The sequence below is a fragment of the Protopterus annectens genome, chromosome 2.part1 (genome assembly GCF_019279795.1).
Source record: "Protopterus annectens isolate FY-2018-M chromosome 2.part1, PAN1.0, whole genome shotgun sequence".
NCBI lineage: Eukaryota > Metazoa > Chordata > Ceratodontiformes > Protopteridae > Protopterus > Protopterus annectens.
This window is the reverse complement of record NC_056729.1, coordinates 1,917,859,045-1,917,882,483: the sequence shown is the minus strand read 5'-3', so window position 1 is coordinate 1,917,882,483 and position 23,439 is coordinate 1,917,859,045.

Here is a 23,439-nt window from a genome sequence, read left to right as displayed (position 1 = left end):
CTGGGACAAAGGTTACTGTATAAAGAGTGGACCCCTGAGGGAGGGCTAGAGGGTTAGAGAATACAACAGTTGGTAGTGTCTAGAGCCTACTGTCTGGCACTTCTAGCCATAGCACATGATATTCCCTTTGCAGGTCATATGAGCATAAAGCATAAAAAGAGATGTATTATGCAAAACTTTTATTGGCCTAGGATTTCCAGAGATGTAACAGGGTACTGCAACCTGTGAGCAGTGCCAAAAGCTAGGCAAGGCAGGCAGGCAGGAGACAAGGTGAAAGCTCCTTTGATGCCTTTGCCTGCGATTGAGGAGCCATTTCAGAGGATAGCTATGGATGTTGTTGGGCCTCTGAGTACCCCAAGTTCCACAGGGAAAAAGTATATCCTAGTAGTAGTAGATTATGCTACAAGAGGTCTATATTAGATGAACGAAAGTTCATCATAGGGAACGCTCACATGAGCGAATATCCAGGTACTCAAAACTGCAATTGGGGGGGCTGTGCCCCCCCATGCTAAATATATATTCCAACTCCGAGATCGCACTACAGTGAGGAAAGGGCAAATATTGCCTTCCTCACTGTACCGTGATCTCACAATTGCAGTTTTAAGTTCTGCAATATTCGCTCATGTGAGCGTTAGCTAAGATGAACTTTCATTCATCTAATATAGATCTGCTACAAGATACCCAGAGCCACTGGATTTGTCTTCCATTGAGGCAGAAAAGGTGGCAAATGCTTTTTTAGAGATTTTTTAGCAGGGAAGGTTTCCCAAAAGAAATACTGACTGACAGAGGTGCCTGTTTTATGTTAGACCTACTGTGGGGTGAAGTACGTAAAGACCCCCTCCCTACCATCCACAGACTAATGATCTTGTTGAGAGTTTAAATTCTACACTCAAGACATTGTTATGGGCATTTGCAGACTAGTTTAAGAGGGACTGGGACAAATATCTGCCCCATCTGTTGTTTGCTTACAGAGAGGTGTCCCAGGAATCCACAGGTTTTTCAACCTTTGAGTTGGTGTATGGGTATAGCGGAGGGGACCTCTAAATTTAATTTGAGATGAGTGGGAGGGTGAGTGTGAATGCCACAAGGAGTCTGTTGTGGCATACGTCCTAAACCTCAGGGCAAGGGTCAGGGAATTCATGGGCTTGGCTCGGGAGATTCTGGCAGAAGCCCAAAAGCAGAAAAATGTCTGGTATGACAGGATTGTTCAATCTAGAGAGTATGCTGTAGGGCAGCAGGCACTGGTTCTCATTCCTGTCAGACACAATAAGTTGGAGGCAGCTTGGGAGGGACCCTACAAGGTGGTAAGGAAGGTCAGTGATATTAACTACATGGTAGAACTGCTAGGCATGAGGCAGGGGCACAAACTGTACCATGTTAACATGATGAAACCTTATCATGATAGGGAGGCCCTTGTGCTAAGTATTGGCAATAGGAGGCAGGCAGAGTTTGAGGTGGATCTATGGCTACAGGGAACCAGCCAGAAAAATCCCAAATTACTATGGTGGAGCCTAGGTTTACAGGCATATGATGGGACAATGCAGCACATTACTTGGGGTCAGCAATGCCAAGTCAGCTTCAATTTCAAGACAGGGAATAGGGTAAGGTATTCACAGATAGGCTCAACCCACTCAGCAGCGTTTCTCAAGGGTCATTTGAAAAACTAGCTTGAGTACTTGTGGCGGGGAGAAGTGTGACAAACCAAAATGCTGCCAGCATAGCTAGCTGGAATTTTGTAAATAATTATATGTCATTTGTAAGTATTAAAATGATCCATAGGCTTGTCTTACAAATGTAAGAAAACTATAAGTTATGTGTGTCTTAAACTGTTGGTGCAGAAGTGTTGTACTGTATGCTATGTACTGAGCTTCAAGAATGTAACCACAGTGCACCCTACTGGAAAAGAACATAAATGTATATACCTGTGCAAATGTATGTTTTAATAGTAGTAGTAGCTGGAACATACAGACTTAACTTGCAAACCCTCAAGAAAATAAGTATAAATTGTTTACGATTGTGGCACCTCTCAGTTTCAGCTAGAAACAGATGTCTATAGCTAGAGGTTTCCTTCTATTGTCTGGAAACAGAAATAATTACATGTTTGAAATGTAAAAATGTTTTACTGTTTTACAACTTCCAGTTCTAGGCACACTTCTGAGAAATAAGTATTTTTGACACAGAGGTGTTAACTTTTAAGTTTCTGTTCGTCTGGGAACTGAAGGCAGCAGTGACAAAAAGTGATGTCATCCAGTTGACCCAGCAGTAATGTGTATTATTAATTTAAGAACTATCTCTCAGAGAAAGTATGTGCATTTTGTATTTGTCTTTGGACCTGCAAGCATCCTCTCATCAGCACTACATTTGCCCTGCTCTGTAAGTAAGTCATTTAGGGCATTGTATCACTTAGATATTGATAGGAATACAGTAAAGATTAGTTCAGATGTTTTCTGTATATATTTGAGATTTTCCTGCAATGTTGTTTTAAAAAATGTCCTGTTATTCTGAACTCTGTTGTCACTGTGTTGAGTTATTGAGTGTTGTCTTGAGCTTTTATTATGTATTAGTAAATATTAAATATATTTAAACCTTTTAATTGTGGCTGTTTTTTAGAGATATTTAAGCTCTTACAGTACTTGCACATGTATTTGTTGACATTGCATAGGCCACTCCAATAGCCTTAAAGTCTTGGTCACACTTACCATCTGGATAATAGTAATATTACACAGTAGAATTGGTCATACTTTGTAAGGGCCTTATAGTAGCTGATAAGTAGTGGTTGGTGGCAGCTGTACTACCTTATAGTCTGGGCAGAAGGGGGTATAGCTAGTAAATCTGAGCCAGCCTGCCCCAGGAGTGTCTGTGTGTTTGAATATAAATCAAGTGTGTGTGTGTGTGTGTGTGTGTTTTGTGTGTGTGTTTTTGTGTGTGTGTGTGTGTCTGTGTGTGTGTGTGTGTGTGTGTGTGTGTGTGTGTGTGTGTGTGTGTGTGTGTGTGTGTGTGTGTGTGTGTGCATGTCAGGTACTTGGGCAGGGGCAGACAAGGTGCTGGATGTTTTGGCTTGACCACTTGGCTGAGATCTTACCCCTATACCTGTACCAGTGGGGAGTGTTATTGGGTAATCTGGAGAAAGAGAGGGAGAAACCAGTCGCAGACTGACTGTGATCTCTGTGTGCTCTTAGGGGCTATTGTACTTTACTTTGTGTGTACTTGTCATCCTCCCAATGTGCACGTCCCTCACTGGTGCTAGTGGTGAGGATTAAGGCTCCATGATTACTGGCCAGTGCAGGGGCATCATACATGTTAAGATGGTAGGGGTGACTTCTATTTTTGAGCAGATAGGAAAGCTAGAGGTGATGGAGATAGTTGCAGAGAAGGTAAAAGAGAGCAGATTATGATGATTCAGGCACATGTACAGGAAACCAGAGTACAATCTGGTAAAGATAGTTTTGCACTAACACAAAAAAGGCAAAAGAAGAGGAGATGAAGTCATCCAACAAAGAGATGGCTGGACTGTGTGACAAATGACCTGTGACAGGCATGATTGTTGAAGGAGATGGAAAAATGGCACTGAACTGATAGAGATGGTGTGAATTTACACAACACTCCAATCTCATATACAAAATGGGAAAGAAGGGGGGTTTGATTATGATGATGATGATGATGCTATGGTATGGTACAGTATGGTGTAGTGTGGTATAAAAATAAATATTTCTTTATTTGCTGACCATTTATCTGATAAATTCAGATGATTTAAGCATTTAGATCAAGTTTTTGGATCAGTTTGTTTTGTTCTCAGTTTGCAAGTTGAATACAATGAAGACAATAGTAATATTAGTGAATTTTAGACACAGATTGTGAAAAAGTAGGATTATGTATGTGTCAGATGTTGTATTGTGTGCAACTGAAACAAGTTATTTGTTTTGGGGATTTTCTTATGTTGTTGTTAATTAGTTAAACTTTGATTTTTTTTCACAGAAATCATTGTTTATTTGTAAAACCCAAAAATGATGACCAAATGCAGCAAGCTAAAAGAACTTCCTTTATTCCAACAAATAGCACAAGTACTGAGTACTTTCACAGAACGTATCTGCTTCTTCAAGTAATAGCATCTGCACTTTTCATCTAGCTGTTTTTATTTTTACTAATTGATACATTAATTGAGTAATCATCTAGTTAAACTCATTAACTTTTCAAAGTTGTATTTCTTTATAAGCTTCAAATATACATAGTCATACAGACATAAGCAAAAAAACAAAAAAAAACATGACAATACTAAAAATGTTTAGAATATTCACTTAATACAATTATGTATGTGATTTAATTCAGGTTTAAGAGAAAATATTTCATTGAGACCTGGGGGGGGGGGGGTATATGCATTAAAGTGCAGTATCCACTTATTTTCCTTTCTTTCAGTATAATTTTTGTTGTCCCTACCTCTCTTTGTTAATGATATATTTTCTTCTTCTTCTTCTTTCAGCTTTTCCTGGTTAAGGGTCACCATAGCGGATCACCTGTCCACTCAAGATTGGCAGTGGAGTTTTACGGTGCTGAGTTGCCAGCCCAGCGCCCAACCTTCCACAGTAGGCACACATACACATGCACCCACACCTAGGGCCAATTTAGAGTGTCCAATCCACCTACAGCATGTCTTTGGGATGTGGGAGGAAACTGGAGCACCCAGAGGAAACCCACAGGCAGGACATGCAGACTCCACACAGAAGGAACCCCAGCCGAGGATTTAACTGGAGAACCTCTTGCTGTGAGGCGGGAACGCTAACCGCTGCACCACCGTGGCCACCCTGTTAAAGTTACATTTTCTAGAATTAAAAATTTAAATGCATGCTGCTCATTTGTATTCAGTATATGTTTATATGGGTCTACTTTACATTACCGAAACGACACTTCACCGACACACAAAACACCGACCCCAAATAACCGAAAACACACAACACCGACAACTCACAAAACCGAACACAATTACACCGATACAAACAACGTAAAGTACACATGACACACAATGACATATCCACTAACCCTAACCCAAACCCTAACCCTAAGGTCAGACACTACCGCACAGTTACCCTACCCGCACCCTAACCCTAACTCACTTAACCCACCCCTACACCTAAAGACTGTCACTAATGCACACTTAACCTACCTGCACCCTAACCCTAACTCACTTAACCCACCCTAAAACATAAAGCCCGTCACTATCGCACACTCACCCTACCCGCACTCTAAACCTAACTCACTTAACCCATCCCAAAGTTACAGTCCGTCACTATCACACACTTACCTTACCCGAACCCTAACTCCAACACTACCACACACTCACCTTTCCCACACCCTAACCCAAAAATCCCACAATATCGCACACTTACCTGACTGCTCCTAACTCCGTCACTATCGCACACTTACCGAGTCGCGCTCACACATTACCCTTGTCGGACTTTCGGCTGTCGACAAATCACCTTTTCGATCAACTTGCTTGTCGGTCGTTTCGTCTCGGTCTTCTGCTTATCGGTGAAGTGTCGTGTCGGTAATGTAAAGGGGACCCGTTTATACAGAGACTTAGTAATAACCTGTCTCCTTATTTCAGACATGTGACTGCGTATACGCTGTTTAAACTTTTGATTTGTTTTTCCATATATAAAACGCTGTGCATAACACACATCTTGCCATTTAAATAATGCTGCTAGTACTGTAATTTCCATAGGCTTTAATAAAAAAATATATCTAAACATATGCCAAATACAAATGAGCAGCATATATTTAAAGTTTTAATTTTAGAAAATGTATCTTTAACAAAGAGAGGTGGGGACATCAACAATTATACTGAAAGGAAGGAAAATAAGTGGATACTGCAGTTTAATGCATGTACCCCCAGGTCTCAATGAAATATGTTCTCTTAAACCTGAATTAAATCACTTACATAATTGTATTAAGTGAATATGCTAAACATTTTATTAGTATTTTAATGTGTTTTGTTTTTTGTTTTATTAGTATTTTAATGTGTTTTTTTTTTGTTTTTATGCTTATGTCTTTATGAGTATGTATATTTGAAGCTTATAAAGAAATACAACTTTAAAAGTTAATGATTTTAACTAGATGATTATTCAATGAATGTATCAATTAGTAAGTATAAAAACAGCTAGATGAAAAGTACAGATGCTATTACTTGAAGAAGCAGATACATTCTGTGAAAGTATTCAGTACTTGTGCTCTTTGTTGGAATAAAAGAAGTTCTTTTAGCTTGCTGCATTTGGTCATCATTTTTGGACATTTTACTGCATTGGATTGACGAGCCAAGTACTTGTTTTTACTTCTACCACTACTTGTAAAACCCACTCACATTTACTAGGGCACTTGCTATGGTTATGTCAACTTCAATAGGACTTGTTGCTAGGTTATTATAATGTATATATGAACTATACCATTGAAGGGGACTGTGACTTGGCATGAGTAACCAACAGGAATGCCTTGAAAGAGCTGGTACTGCCTGTAAATATGTTGTGTGCTGGGCAAGAATTACCTGCCTCGTCTACCACAGCTACACAACATAATATGCATCTGAATTTATATAGCTGTCTTTCATATCTGTTGTCAGAGCAGTTTAAGGTGATCTTTCCACAGCCCCCACTCTTCTACTGTCACCCCACCCCCATGCTGCTGGTCTACTTTCCAGACTTGACCCCTTAAAATTCCTGGATCAGCTACTGTAACACATTTATTACTTCACAAGTAAGGACATAAGACTTCTAAATACCACAACAAATTTCTCTACCTACATTCACCCTTACATGATGCTTTGCATCAAAAAGCCCAGCTACTCAGACTTAAGGAAAAGTAGATGATACCTCATGTCCTGTGGCAAAAATGTATCTGAATTTGCCTTCAGCCCCCATTCATATGGTGTTCCTTTAACTAATATATTTAATGCTATTGCACAACAGAAACAATACTGACATCAATATGAGGTTTAATGTACTCCTGATGTGTAGTTTGACTTATCAATACAATATCTTGTGAATTATGATCCAAATGGAGTGGGTGGAGAAGAGTGTCAGGAGTGATTTGGGACAGACAAGTACCAGTAAGAGTGAAAAGGAAGGTCTACAAGAGGGTAGTGAGTCCAGCTATGTTATATGGGATGGAGACAGTGGCATTGACAAAAAGGCAGGAGTCAGAACTTGATGTGGCAGAGTCAAAGATGTCAAGATTTGCACTGGGTGTAATGAGGGTGGACAGGATTAGGAATAAGTATATTAGAGGGTCAGCCCAGGCTGGACGGTTTAGAGACAAAGCCAAGAGAGGTGAGATTGTGTTGGTTTGGACATGTGCTGAGGAGGAATGATGAGTATATTGAGAAAAAGATGCTAAGGATGAAGCTGCCAGATAAGAGGAAAAGAGGAAGGCCTAAGATAAGGTTTATGGATGTGGTGAGAGAGGACATGCAGGTGGCTGGTGTGACAGAGCAAGATGCAGAGGACAGAAAGAAATGGGAGCAGTTGATCTGCTGTGGTGACCCCTAATGGGAGCAGCCAAAAGAAGAAGATGAAGACGTTTGTGTTTGTTTCACAAAGCACATTGCTCATTTTTTTTCATACATGTGTCACACTTTCTTCAACTGTGTGCTTTCTGTCTATTGTGACATGACTTCTTCTGTGGCATCAACTGAGAATACACAAGCCTAGAAAATTTTGAGTGTAGTAGGCAGATGTTCAAATCAGGCTGCATTTACTCAGTATGAGTGTATACAAAAACAACTAGAAACAGTCAGTACTTGTTCACAAAACAGATGTGGTATGTACAATTCTACTTAGTGGTAGCATTTAAAAAGATAAAGTGTTTTAATCATTGAAGTGTTTTTCTCTGTTTTAAAGGAGACAGCATGCTTTTCGTCACCATGCACAGTTATCCCTTCAGCTGTGTGTTGTCTAACAACCATGATATCACTTTGTGGCATCAGCAGCTAGTGCACATATCAAGAAAATGTTGAGTAAAATAGGCAAGTGTTCAAATCCAGCAAGGTATACCCAGTATGAGTGATACAACAGCAACTACTAAAATACAGGCATGACTTACTCAGTTGATATCATGTGTACAGTTCTACTTAGTGATAACATTTACACAGGTATAAGGTTTCAGTCCCCTTGACTGATGTACTCCCATTTAAAGGAGACCATATGCATTCCAACACTCTACTCAAGTTATCTCTTCAACTGTGCATTTTCTGACAGTTGTGCTATGATATATTTAGTAGTGGCATCAGTGGCTAGTGTGTGTGTGTGTGTGTGTGTGTGTGTGTGTGCGTGTGTGTGCGTGTGTGCGTGTGTGTGCGTGTGTGTGCGTGTGTGTGTGTGTGTGTGTGTGTGTGTGTGTGTGTGTGTGTGTGTGTTTCTGTGGGGAATGTGACTTGGAGAAGTTGTTGTTCAAATCCAGCAGCATGTACCATGTTTCCTTATGTAAATACATGCATCAGTGATATGCAGGACTAGCTCACACCACAGATATAAGATGAGATGTTGATGAGTGGAAAATTTTGATCCCCTCATTGTTATATGTTCCAGAAAGCCTTCACTATTTCATAATGTTTATTTTCTCTGCCTTCCATTGTGTGACAGGTAGCACACAGAACTGCAGCTACTAAATGGTGGTGACATGTAAATCATTTCTCTTTGTATGGCAAAAACAGCTGAGAATTTGCCTTTGGACATATAGTTATATTGACCATCATGTTATTAAGCTTATAGATGATGCTAAGATGAAACTAATAGTGGCAAAGGCACAGGAAGATATTTCCCATGGCAACTATAACAGTTCTCACAGTTCACTGTAACCTTGATGTGATGTTTCAACTATCTGTAAGGTTTGCTGGGGGTTGCAGCCCACTGATTACTGTTGTCTGTTGCATAATGCTAATTTCCTTTGTCAGTTTTTCATAAATAAGATATAATACTATCATACCCTGGGTATTATTGTCCAGGCTTGTAAAGGTTCTTGTGCCATAAGCCGAGTAGTCACCTATGGACCTATAATATTGTCATACACTTAAGTGTGTAATGTCTGATAACTGGTGCACAAATAGGTCTTTGGAGTCTGTATCTAGTACACATATCATGTGATTGTGAGTTAGATAGGCAGGAGAGTCAGTCCTAGCTGCTTTACATTATAGTTGTGTATGATAATTGTTGCTGCACAATAGTGACTTATTGCACAGATGTATTGTAATAAATTATGCTTGGATGTGACCCATTTGCAAAGGCTGCTGTGCCACTTTTAACCATGTCCACAGTAATTAGCTTAGATACTGACAACCTTCATCCATATGTGTTATTCCTGGCAAGAGTTATCAAATTGTTTTGTGATGTCATTAGCTAATGCACTACTCATAGGAACTTAGGCAGGTAGGGCTCTATTCTGTTCCGTTCTTACCTGTGAACAGTCATTATCATTTGTAAATAATGCCATGTAAGTATAACACTGAGGTAGTGTGTTGTGTCCATCTATCAGACTCTATGCCTCACTTACACCAAGCACTAATTCATACATTGTGTGTTGGCTTTCAGTCCCCACCCATGTTATACACATTTTTCCTGTGCATTTTACCTTCTGCTGAATTAATTTTAACAGGAAGACTATTGTGTATTCACACATCTTCTGAACACCTTCTATTTTCATGTATAACAACTTTGAATCCACGGATTTATATTATTGCTGTCAAGTGTAATGATTTTGACTTGAGTCATTGCAGTGATTTTGCTTGAAATGACATTGCATATTCTCTGTAATATATTTGACAGCCAGTTCTCTTCTGAGTACTTTGTTAGCATGCCTTCTTAATATGATAGCCTTGTGACTGTAACCTTATACAAATTAAGCAGTTTAAACTCATCTATTTTCATTTTGTTTTAAATATCTTAAAGGTTATCTATTACCCTGAAATGTATTTGGCAGCCACTTTTCTCTCAAGTACTGTATTAGCATGCATTGTGAATATATTATTTATGAAGGTTAGGGGTGCAAACATAGATATATGCATTTTGTTTGCCTGACAATAACTGTTCTCTACCTTAGAAATGTGCTATTCCAGTGCTTCGCTAGCATGCCCTGCTACTTTAGTAGACTGGAACATGCCGGTGACATACTCAGGAGTTCAAAGTCATCCCTGATTTTGTGCTTTTTACTGATTTCACATGTTGCACTCCCCACAGTACTACCTATCCTCTGGATAATTATGCCAGTGTTTTTATGGCCGGTAAAGGGATATGTATTGTTAATGGCTATATAAGTGATCAGTGTATATCTGCAAACATGTGTGATGTCTTGTGGGGGATCGAAATCATGAATGCTTCACTGGTTAATCTCACTAAGGTATTTGTATAGTAATTTTTCATGTGGTTGTTCTGGGATCCCTTTCCCCTGAGGTCTGTTACTTTCTCTGGTCTATTGCAATCAGCGCTACAATGTCTGTGGTGTCTCACTTTAAAATTATAGTGTGGATATACTGGCATGTGGTCAGCATGGCTGCAGTGACCCACTTCAGAATAAACAGTCTTCCATTTCTAACCCAACCTTATGGTATATTATGGTGCATGGCTCACATTCCTTTGTTGTTAGGTATGTACGTGCTGCTGAAACACACTACTGGTTTACTGTCATATTCCTCATCTCACCTGTACATACTTCTCATGTGCCCTGAGTTTCACAGCTTATGCACATTTGTCATCAAAGTTATATGCTAGCACTCCTGATCTTTGTGATTGCCTGACATAACAACTGACATTTGTATTTTTGACTTCATAATCTTCAATAATGCATGCTACTGCCAAAGTATAGTTGTATAAGTTGAATTGACCATAATAGTAGATATTTGAATGATCACTGCTGCGGTAGCCTTAGCAAAATATGGGTTGTATCCTGCCAAGTATATAACAGCCAGCCAGCTTACAAAGCTTCATGGCAACCTCCACATGCTCAAACTGTCAAGCAGCTTAGTCTGACCTGACTAAAAGACAAGTTTGGGTGCAAAGACATTCAGAGCTTTCCTGCCAGCAGAAAGAGTGGAAGAGTGAACCTGAAAGAACTATGCTAGGAACAATAATAAATAAATGTCCACAGCCAAGCATAAAAAACACCAAAAAACAAGTGGGTGGAGGGACAGAGCAGTTACTGTAGCAGTGATCATTCTAGCATCTACTGCTATGATAAATTCAACATACACAGCTATACTGTGTTCATCATATTGATCACTGCTGCAGTAGCCTTAGCTATATGAGTAGATTACTGCATCTGAGAGGTGGAAGGAGAGGTCCTGGAATCCCTGGAAAACAGTCCTATCAAAGTTTGATCTGGACCTAGATTATAGTGCTTTATACAATTATGTACAGGGGACAAAGTAGCAGCTTTTAGAATATTTGTAGAATCTAACCCTTTCCAAAAAGCAAACAGATGAAGCGAAAGACCTGGGAGAGTGGGTCTTAACCTTGCCTAGAATAGATTTGTTCTCCTGAATATAACAAAAGGCAATAGCCTTAAACAATCATTTGGAAATGGTCTTTTTTGACACAGATTGCCGCTTCTTCTTACCTTTACTAGAAATAAATAGTGCATCTGAAGATAGTTCTGTCACAATGGTACCTAAGTTGTCTATGGACATCCAAAGTATGTAAAATCTTTTCTCCTTCTTTTTAGGTTCCATAAAGACATTGGGGAGATGGATAGTTTGGCTTAAAGTAATCTTGGCACCAATTTAGGCATAAAAGAATGATTAGTCCTCAAAGAAACCCTGTCCCTATGGAAAGAAGATAGGGTTAACTCACCATCAAAACTTGCAGCTCAGATACCCTTCTTGCAGAGGTCAGAGCAATTAGTAAAAATGTTTTCCATGTTAAAAACTCAAATCAGACAGACTGGCATGTTCAAATTATTTCTCTAGCACAAGATTAAGTCCCCAAGGAGGGACCACCAGTTTACTTGAAGGCTTCTTATGCAAAATTCCTTTCAAGAATATTTTGACATAAGACTCCCTCGAAAGATAAGGCTCCATGGGTAGACATGCTGAAATGGCCAATAAATGAGCCTTTATAGAGGAATAAAAAGGGCATAGGACAGTAAATCACACAAATATTGTAAAATCAGGGAATAACTTGCACAGAATGATGCTGGTTATGTTGCTGGCACCAACTATAAAACCTTTTCCATTTGCTAATATATGATTGTCTAGTAGCAGGCTTTATTACCTCCATTCATACCTGCTGCACATCCTCAGTAAACAAATGCTTAAAAGAAATTAAGACTCTGTCATAAAGGCAGTCAATTAAAGATGATTAACATTGGATTCATAGGTTCATAGGTTGGTACTAGGCTATCGGCCCTAGGGTCTATACAAGCCTAGCCATAACAATTGCCTGGATATTTCTTCCCACAATATTTAATTCCTTGGACTCCTGTCTAGCAAGGCAACTGACATGCTCCCTGGGGTGAATTTCCTATCTCCCATCCAATCGTCAAGGTTCCTTTTGAAGAGGGCCAAGGAGGCGCTCTGCTTGACATGTATGGGCAGTCTGTTCCAGAGTATGGGGAGTCTCTGGGTCAGGAACCTATCCCTCCAGCATGTTTTGTTCATTGTGATGACAAGGTTTAGTGCCCTGGAGTGTGTGGCTCTGAGGGATTGGGATTTCTTTAAGTGGAGCATGTCCAATAGCTCAGTTTGACATGGAGGCACTCTGCTTGACATGTATGGGCAGTCTATTCCAGAGTATAGGGAGTCTCTGGGTCAGGAGCCTATCCCTCCAGCATGTTTTGCTCATTGTGATGACAAGGTTTAGAGCCCTGGGGCGTGTGGCTCTGAGGGATTGGGATTTCTTAAAGTGGAGCATGTCCAACAGTTCAGTTTGATGTGGCCTTGTATGTTAAGGAGAGATCGCCTCTGAGTAGACTATATGCCACAGAGTATAGCTGGAGTTTTTTTAGACTGTCAGTACAGGGCATCTGCTTTAGGCATGTGATTCTTTTAGTGAGGTATTTTCTGCAGCCTTTCCAGCTGTTCATAGGTTTATAGGTGCATAGGTTTATACTAGGCTATCTGCCCTAAGGCATTTATAAGCCTAGCCCAAATTTTTGTGGCTTACACCACCCCTTATATGAAAAAATACTGTGCCCATTAGTTTGTTGTGCCTCTGTCCAGCAGTGACACAGAGATGATTCCTGGGGTAAACCTACGATCTCCCATCCACAGGTCAAGATTTCTCTTGAACAGAGCCAGCGAGGTGCTCTGCCTCACATGGACCGGGATTTTATTCCACAGCATAGGGAGTCTCTGAGTGATAAATCTATCCCTCCAGCACATCCTATTTATATCCGTGCTAAGGTTTAAGTCGCTTGCTCTAGTGGTTTTGGTGGATTTGGATTTTTTGAGGTGGAGCATGTCCATTAATTCCGGGTTGGACATGGCCTTGTATGTCAGGCACATGTCACCTCTGAGCAGACGGTATGCAACTGAATAGAGCTGGAGTTTCTTCAATCTGGCAGCATATGACAGATTTTGGAGTCCCTTTATCCTTTTGGTGAGGAACTTTTGAGGTCTCTCCAATTGCTGCAGATGTCGGGTGAGATACATCCCGAATGGGGTTTTGTACTCGATCATTGGTCTGATAAGTGAAGAGTACAGGGGAACAATGACTTCACTAGATCTGGATGTGAATCCCTTCATGATCAGGTGGGCAATGTAGAAGGTCTTTCTAACCACTTTAGCAACGTGAGTGTCAAAAGAAAGGCCACTGTCAACCTGGGTCCCCAGGTCCCTGATAACCTCTTCTGTGCTTAGTGGATTGCCACCTATATGGTAGCTTGGGGTTACCTTGTTTTTCCCGAAGGGTATGACTATACATTTTTTGGCGTTTAACTTCAGGCCATGGCTCTGGCACCAGCTATCTGTTTCCGTGAGTCCCTTCTGAAGGATATCCGTGTCCGATGCACTTTCCACTATGGCGCCCAGTTTGCAGTCGTCTGCAAACTTTGTCAGCCAAAGTCCTCCCATGTTGGCCTGTACTTCTGAGAAGTAGATGCCGAACAATAGGGGGCCAAGGACCGAGCCCTGTGGGACACCACTTGTGACCGGCTTGGAGTCTGACATAGCGCCAGCAACTCTAACCCTGTGGGTTCTGTCCTTAAGCCAGTTTGCAACCCATCTTGTGACATATGGGTTTACATTTGCAGAGGTTTTTTGAGGTACATGCCAAACAGTGCGTTGTACTCTATCATGGGTCTAATGAGGGATGAGTACAGTGGGACAATGACCTCCTTTATTCTGGATGAAAAGTCCTTAGTGCTGAGGTGTGCCACATAGAATTTCCTGACTGTTGTGGCATTGTGGTTATCGAAGGTGAGACCACTGTCCACCTGTGTCCCATGTCTCTCATCACACTTTTGGTGTTTAGTGTACTGCCACCTATGTGGTAATTCATGGGTACATGGTTATTCTCAAAGGGGATAACTATACATTTCTTGGCATTTAAGCTTGAGCCCATGGCTCTTGCACCAAACATCTGTTTCTGTAAGGCCCTTTTGTAAAATATCACATCATTTGGGGATTCAATAATGGCTCCCAGTTTGCAGTCATCTGCAAACTTTGTTAGCCAGAGTCCCTTAGTGTTGGCCTGTACTTCAGAGAAGTAGATGCCAAACAAGAGCGGTCCCAGGACTGAACTCTGAGGTACTCCACTTGTCACTTGTCTGGAGATGGATTTGGAGTTGGCTACTTTTACAGTCTGGGTTCTGTCAGTAAGCCAGTTGGCAACCCATCGAGTTACATAGGGATTTATGCCCAGCTTAGTAAGTTTATCTATGATTCCAGAGTGGGGAATGGTGTTGAAGGCCTTGCTGAGGTCCAGATAGGCTGTGTGGACTGCCTTACCCTCATCCGCAGCTCTGGAGACTAATTTAAAGAGGTCAATCAGATTCAGGAGACAGAATCGTCTTTTTACGAACCCAAACTGGGTGGGGTACAGTGTTTGAAGGTTGCCAATGTCTTTGTTTATAAGATCCTTGACAATGCGTTCCGTGCCCTTGCAGATCAGGCTCGTCAGACTGATAGGACAGTAGTTCCTGGGATCGAAGGTGGATCCCCCCTTGTGGAGTGGGATAACTGTAGCTGTGCTCCACTCAGTGGGCTTGAAACCTGAAGTGAGGCTATGATTAAACATGACACTTAGGTGAGGTGCCAGTTCATTTTGTATTTCATGTAGTACACAGCTCGGGATGTCATCTGGTCCCACGGATGCTGTATTCTTAGCTTTGGAGAGTGTGGTTTCTTCCTGTGTGGTGGTGATTACCAGAATCTGGCAATCTTTTGGTATTGAGATGGACCCTTTAGGGGGTGAGGGGGGGTGAAGTTGGCACTAAATCGATGTGCCAGGATATTGGCAATATCCTTGGGACAGCATATTTAATGCCATTCTGTTGTAGCTCAGAGCATATCTGAGCATTGCCATTTAGATTCTTGACATAACTATGGAATGCCTTGTGGCTGTCTTTGGAATCTTTGGCAATGTTATTTTCGTAACTAGCTTTGGAGGATTTTATGAGGGATCTCAGCTTTTTCTGAGGCCGGTAAGGGAATGTTTTGCATCCCGGGATTTTCCTCTTTTCTGCAACAGTTTCTTTCTTCTGTTGTATAGTTTGTTTATGGCAGGGGACCACCAGATTGACTTCCTTTTTTTGGAGGAGAGCATCTTGGTTCTATTTGGGATAGCACGATTCACGCACGAGTGGATGTACTCGTACAGTGCCTTAGTGTAGGATTCAGCAGTCAAAATTTCAGCTCCCGTCTGCATGGGTGTCATGAAGTTTGTCACTTCTGACTTGAGTAGCATGAAGTTAGCTCTGAATAAGTTTTTTACTGAGGTTTCCTTATTGGGGGGTGGGGGTGGGATGTGGATGCCAAGGGTGATTTGCTTATGGTCAGACTTGACCAATGAGGTTGACCACTGGTGTGGAGCATCTGTCTCCCATGTTGGTAATGACCAGGTCTAGGATAATGGAGCTCCTGGTGGGACAATGGATTACTTGATCCAGGGCATTGGAATTTATGAATTCCAAGAACCGTTGGGAAATGGTGTTGGTACATGAGTAGTTTTCCCAGTTAATAGCAGGGTAGTTGAAATCACCCAGTATTAGGGTGTTTGGTTGTATCTTAATATTTTCCAGTATGTTTAGAAAGGTGTAGTGAGAATCTTGGTGCATGGTGGGGGATCTGTAGCAAGCTACAATTTGGATTGCAGTCTTAGCTATTATTAGTTGCACCTGGAGAATTTCAGATGCATTGTGTTGGGCAACTAGACTGGGGGTGTGAATATCCTTGGTGAATATGGACAATCCTCCACCTTTAGTGTTTCAGTCTTGGTTTGGTGGCTGAAAAATGTGATAAGAGTTGTAGCATGGTATTGCAGAGGTGCTCTCTGGAGCCTTGAACCAGGTCTTAGTTACTGCACAGATATCGATGTTCTCCATTTTTAGGAGTGTCGCGAGAGAGTGCATTTTGTGATTTAGACTTCTAGCATTGAGTAGCATTACCTTCAGATTTTGCATGCATGTATCTGTTATGGTGGTTGTTTTGTCCTTTGAACCTTGCCTAAAAAAGGCACTATAGGGGTGGCAAGAGCTTTAGCCAATAACCTGAATCCCAGGTATAAAGACAAGATGCCAATAGGGAAGATGGGTGGGAGAAAACACTACAGAAATGTTTATCACAAGTGAGCCAATAGCTATGAAATACAGTACAATTCTGCAGTATATAATAAAATTGCTATAAATATCTAAAATAAGCAATAACTACTACAAATAAGCAAAAAGAAACAGACTACTTATTGCTCTATATCACATATCAGCTACTCCTCCTCAGATAGCTCTGTATGTAATGGGGGAAACACTCAAGTTAACTTCTTAACAGAAAGTTAAAACCTGAAACATCTTTAAAAAATGCTCAAAAACCAATTATGTGCTTTCTCCAAGCCTTAGCCCTGGCAACCCAACTAGACAATGACCATAAACACTAAACTCTCACTGAAGTGGGGGTGGTCATTGCTAACTAAGATGGCCTGGACAATGAGCTCACAAAACAGCCTCTAACAAATAACTAGGCCCACAACACAATCAGAAATATGGAGAATATTACAGCTACTACCTAAACTATTTTAGGCAGGACACACTGCAGAAATGTTTATCACAAGCACAATCAGGAATATGGACAATATTACAGTTACCACCTAAACTATTTTAGGCAGAAAACACTAGAGCAATGTTTATCACAAGTGAGCCAATAACTATGAAATACAGTACAAGTATGCAGTATACAATAAAATTGCTATACATATCTAAAATAAACACCACCCTTGTTCTTGATTGAGTAGATCTGGTCTGTGAAGAAGCTTGTGGAAATTGTCCCTGGCCATTTCCAAAAGAAGGGAGAACCATGGTTACCTGGGCCAGAAGGGAGTCACTACAATGATCTTGGGGGAATATGAAATAGTTTCCATTTGGTTGCATAAGCCAATTAAGTCATAATGAGATGTAAATGAGAAATGATGTAAAACAGTATATACCAACAAGGCGACAAACTATAGAATAAACGTGAAGAGAAACCACACGCTGCTTTGGCTCTAAAAACAAGCACTTTAATATAAGATAACCGCTGTCTTTCTACATTGATAAAACTTAATCAGATAATGAACATAAACCAGTAGTCATTTAAGTAGTCAAAAATATCTCCTTATGTGGTTCAAATAATTAAAACAAATATTTGAACTTTAAAGCAATAACGCCACAAACAAATATATACAGTGGATATAAAAAGTTTACACACCCCTGTTCAAATGCCAGTTTTTTTGTGATATAAAAAAATGAGACCACTATAAATCATTTCAAAACTTTTCCCACCTTTAATGTGCCCTATAACCTGTACAATTCAATTAAAAAACAAACAAATATATTAGGGGAAAAATATAAAAATAAACAATGTACAATACGCTGGTTGCATAAGTGTGCACACCCTTAAACTAATACTTTGTTGAAGGACCATTTACTTACAGCATTCAGACTTCTTGGGTAAGAGTCTTTCAGCATGTAGGGTTACCACCTGTCCCACTTTGCGAGGGACAGTCCCTCTTTGGGCAGTTGTGTCCCGACAAAAAATTGTAAAAATAGAAAATGTCCCGAGATTTTAGGACAAAATTATTTCCTACATTTTATGTAATAGTTGCATAAAACAGTTATTCTGTATCTGAAATAGCTAAATGTTATAAGAAACAGAATAAGCAACTAAAATGCTACAAGAATAAGCTTTTATTTAGGCAAAAAAGTTAAGTTCTATCCTTTGTACTGGCCATGGGTATGTGTCGGCCTGTAAAATCTGATGTTTGTACCAAAAATGTCCCACTTTAGCCATTTGAAAAGGTGGCAGCCCTATCACCATGGCACATCCTGACTTGACAATATTTGTCCATTCTTCCTTGCAAGAGCACTCCAAATCTGTCAAAAGGGCATCACTTGTGCACAGCCCTCTTCAGGTCACCCCACAGATTTTTGGGTCTCTATCAGAATCTCGAACGATCACTTTATCAGTTAATTTTGTATTTCTGGAGCCTTGAGCCAGGTCTCAGTTACTCAGTTACAGAATCTGAGATTGCCAACACATAAACAACGAAACCGCAGAACATCGAAGAGGTAAACAGAAATCTCCGTAAGGGGAGATTTCCATTTATTTCAATGTAGTGCGGTCTCGGAGTTGGTATATTTTAGTAGCGGGGAGTGTGAGGGGGGGTGCAGCACCCCCATGTGGGGGTACAGGGGGGCTTGCCCCCCTGCTTAGAGCAAGTAGTTCTGTTTTTTGACTTTAATGTTTTTATTAGATATTCCATGTTACTGGACTTCGATGATATGATGTCGATCATATCGTATTCAACATTCAATAACTTTGAGTATCTAATATAGACCCAGATTTTCTATTGGATTTAGGTCTGAGCTCTGGCTGGGCCATTCCAAAACTTTAATTTTCTTCTGGTTTTGCCATTCTTTTGTTGATTTGGATGTATACTTGGGGTCATTGTCGTGTTGAAAGGTGAAATTCCTCTTCATCTTCAGTTTTCTAGCAGATGCCTGAAGGTTTTGGGCCAAAAGTGACTGGTATTTGGAAATGTTCATAATTCCCTCCACCTTGACTAAAGCCCCAGTTCCAGCTGGAGAAAAGCAACCCCAAAGCATGATACTGTCACCACCATGCTTCACCGTGGGGATGGTGTTCTTTTGGTGATGCGAAGTGTTGTTTTTGCGCCAAACATACTTTTGAAATTGTGACCAAAAAGTTCATCCTAGGGCACATCAGACCATAACACATTTCCCACATGCTTTTGGGAGACTTGATGTATTGTTTTGCAAATTTTAGCAGGGCTTGGATGCTTTTCTGTGTAAGAAAATGCTTCTGTCTTGCAACCCTATCCCAAAGTCCAGACATATGGAGAATAGAGGAGAATGTTGTCACATGTAGTACATAAGCAGCACTTGCCATCAATACCTGCAGCTACTTCAGTGTTGCTGTAGGTCTCTTGGCAGCCTGCCAGTCCAGTTTTTGTCTTGTATTTTCATCAATTTTGGAGGGATGTCCAGTTCTTTACAACGTCACTGTTGTCCCATATTTTCTGCACTTTTTGATTACCGTCTTCACTGTGTTCCATGGTATATCCAATGCTGTGGAAAATTTTTTGTACCCTTCTTCTGACTGATACATTTCAACAATGAGATCCCTTTGATGCTTTGTAAGCTCTCTGTGAACCATGGCTTTTGTTGCAGCAGGCAACTGAGTAAATGTCAGGAAAATCCTACTAGGACAGCTGAGCTTTATTTGGGGTTAATCAGAGTTTCTTTAATTGATGGCAGGTGTGTACCCAAGAAGACTGAATGCTGTAATTAAATAAAAAGGTGCTCCAACAAAGTATTAGTTTAAGGGTGTACACACATATGCAACCAGCGTATTGCACATTTTTTATTTTTTATATTTTTCCCCCCTAACAGATTTGTTTGTTTTTCAATTGAATTGTACAGGTTATAGGTCACATTAAAGGTGAGAAAAGTTTTGAAATGATTTATTGTGGTCTCATTTTTTTTATATGACAAAAACCTGGCATTTTAACAGGGGTGTTTAAACTTTTTATATCCACTATATGTGTGTGTGTGTGTGTGTGTGTGTGTGTGTGTGTGTGTGTGTGTGTGTGTGTGCGTGTGTGCGTGTGTGTGTGTGTGTGTATATATATATATATATATATATATATATATATATATATATATATATATATATATATAAAATTACAAAAACTGCTTATAAAACTCACAAAAATAAATATATTTATCCATACCTATTATAATAAACAATAAGACATATAGTTAGTAATAAGAATAAATATAAAAATAGGAATAAAAATGAGTAAAAGGCAATTGTACCTAACCTGAACAACAATTAACAACTACGAGAGAAAAATATGTGTTTCTGCAGAACTTTAAATTTTAAGATGGGTATTTGTACATATATAAAAAATTATATTATTTTATCTCTGTAGGGCCTTTAGTTTTAAAATTGGAATAGTTGAAATATGTTCATTTACTCCTGGCCATATATGGGAATTCCAATAGATTTGCCAATATTACGCTCTGTTATCTAGGAACAGTGGCCCTGGACCCGCGTGTTCTGATTTATTTGGCTTCTCAATTACCATAAATGTAAAAGTACGCCCAGTATTCTCCCTAACATGCTTAAAATAAAGTGTTTGTACTGTTCTCCTTTTTATATCATATAAGTACTCATATATACATCGATGTAGCTTTCTCTCTGTCTTCCCTATAAAAAACATGGACATTCCTGACTAAAGTGCTATATAAATTAAACCTATGCTTTCACAATTATATTTACCTAGCACATAAAAGTATGCCCCTTGATCTTGCAAGTTGTACCCACATGAATACGTTTGCAGTAGCTACGCCTGCCACATTTATTCCTAAAGGGGTAAGGGTGGTCCGGTTTCAGCTGAAATTTAAAAAGATTCTTTAGATTTTTATTCCCTCGATATACTGTCCTTAGCTTTTCACCCATTTCTTTATCCTATATCATTATCTTTGCTCAGAATGTTCCAATTTTTAAACATATTCCACTTCAATTCTTTACTTTTTATACTGAAGTTAGTAATAAGGTTATGTACATAAGATGGAGTAGCTAGTTCATTAGTACTACCTACAATAGGACTTGTAGTTCTATCCCAAATACAATTATTCGGATAATGTAATATTCGGTTAAAGTGGCTAGACTTACGTTTGTTCTTCACTTCAAATATAACTTTATCAATCAAGTCTATAGGAGAACCCCTCATTGTAAACATATGTCTCAATGTAATGCATTTATTCTCAAATTGGAACTTTAGTGTTGTTATATGTGCCACTCTCACTAACTGACCTTTTATAACAGCTTTTTTCTGGAAAAAGGGGTGAGAGCTACAGAAATGAAGTAGTGAATTAGAGTATGTAGGTTGTGAAAAATATGTGATGTATACATATTATAAGTTCTGATCCTATCCAATTGTACATTTAAATATGACATACTGTCAGCATTCTGAATATAAGTAAATTTAAGAAAACTTATACTTTCAGGTTCACCTTCCATAGTATAAAAATGTCATCCAGGTATCGTAAGTATAACCTACAAGAATTAAAATATTCACTACTGAAAATGAAATTATGCTCCCATTGGAGCATGACAATGTTCAAGAAAAGTCAACCATATAGGGAGCCCATAGCAACTTGTTAAAGTTGTAAATAATACATGCCATCAAGCCATATAAAATTATTTTTAAGCACCGATCCCATAAATTCTTACATTCATTTTCTCCTGCGTTAAACCATTTCAATGTAAGTATTCAGAAAAACAATTAATCCCCTCACAGCAGGAGATAACTGTGTACAGATCTTTCATGTCCACAGTAACAAATATATCAGAAACGTGATATTCCAAATTATTATTTTTTTCAAGAAAATGCCAAGAGTCCTTGCGTAAATGAAATCCATTGAGTAATACATTTTTCAATGATTTGTCCAGAAAATATGCACATGAACTAGTTATCGATCCCCTCCCATCCACAATGGGATGGAACAGGGGATTATCAACATTTTTGTGCAACTTAAGCACCCCAAAAATAGTAGGAACAACAGGTGATGGCATGTTCAGATAAGTAACTCTTCAAAAGATAATCAACCCTCTATAAACATGTCTCATTTGTACACCAGTATGGTAATAAGCCATTTTCAGTTCATTTTTGCTTACTGCTTGTTAAGTACAACTTGATAACAGATTCATAGATTATTACTAGGCTAACTGCCCTCCTGGACCATTTTTTAAGCTTAGCCAGTTACTCCCTGTGAGGATCAAACCCTGCACCTTGTGTTTCTAAGGTAACCACCTTAACTATTGTGCCATCCTCCCACCATGTTTAATAGTTCATTAATTTTATTTTCATACGCATCCTTAGGCATGAGTACCAACCCACCCCCTTGTCCAAAATCATTATTCTTAAATTATTATGTTTTAACCATTCAGTGTACTTGAGGTCTTCGTGAGAAATGTTAGTAATGTCACAGCTTAATTTCTGACCAGATAAATTCCTCATGTTGAGCTCACAAATGTTCTCGAAGACAAGTTAGATGGAGAAGGGGGTTAAAGGTACTAGACAGCTTAAATGGATTTAGTATAGGTTGTACACTGATTAAAAAGTAAGCTTAAATTTACCTTTCTTAAATACAATTTGAAGTCCGTAAGCAGTTCTGGTACATCTGTTCTGTGAGTTGGAATGAAAGCAGGGTCCTCAGCAAAAACATCCAAACAACTAGTGTCCAAATGTACAGCTGAATAATTACAGAAGCACCTGTAAAATTCATCAAACTTTTAACAGTACTAATGCTTTATTTAAGCATATTAGGAAGAATATTGGGCATACTTTTAAATTCATGACAAATGAGAAGCCAAATAAATCAGAATGTGGGGTCCATGGCCACTGTTCCTAGAAAAGAGTGTGTTATATTAACAAATCTATTGGAACTCCTGTATGTAGCCAGTATTAAATGATCATATTTAAATTATGCCCATTTTAAAATTAAAGGCCCTACAGAGATAAAATAATATAATATTTCTTGGTTTACTATCATTTTTGTGAATGACATGCTGTTGGCAGTTATGCTGCCAAAAATCAGAATGTCATTCGAAAAGTGCAGTAATGCATTTGCATAAGTGTGTTTGACTATATGCATGAGATCGTGGTACAGTGGGGATTGGAAATTCATCCATATCCTCTCTGTAGTGCGATCTCAGATTTGGAATAAATTAGTAGCAGGGGGTGTGGGGGGCAT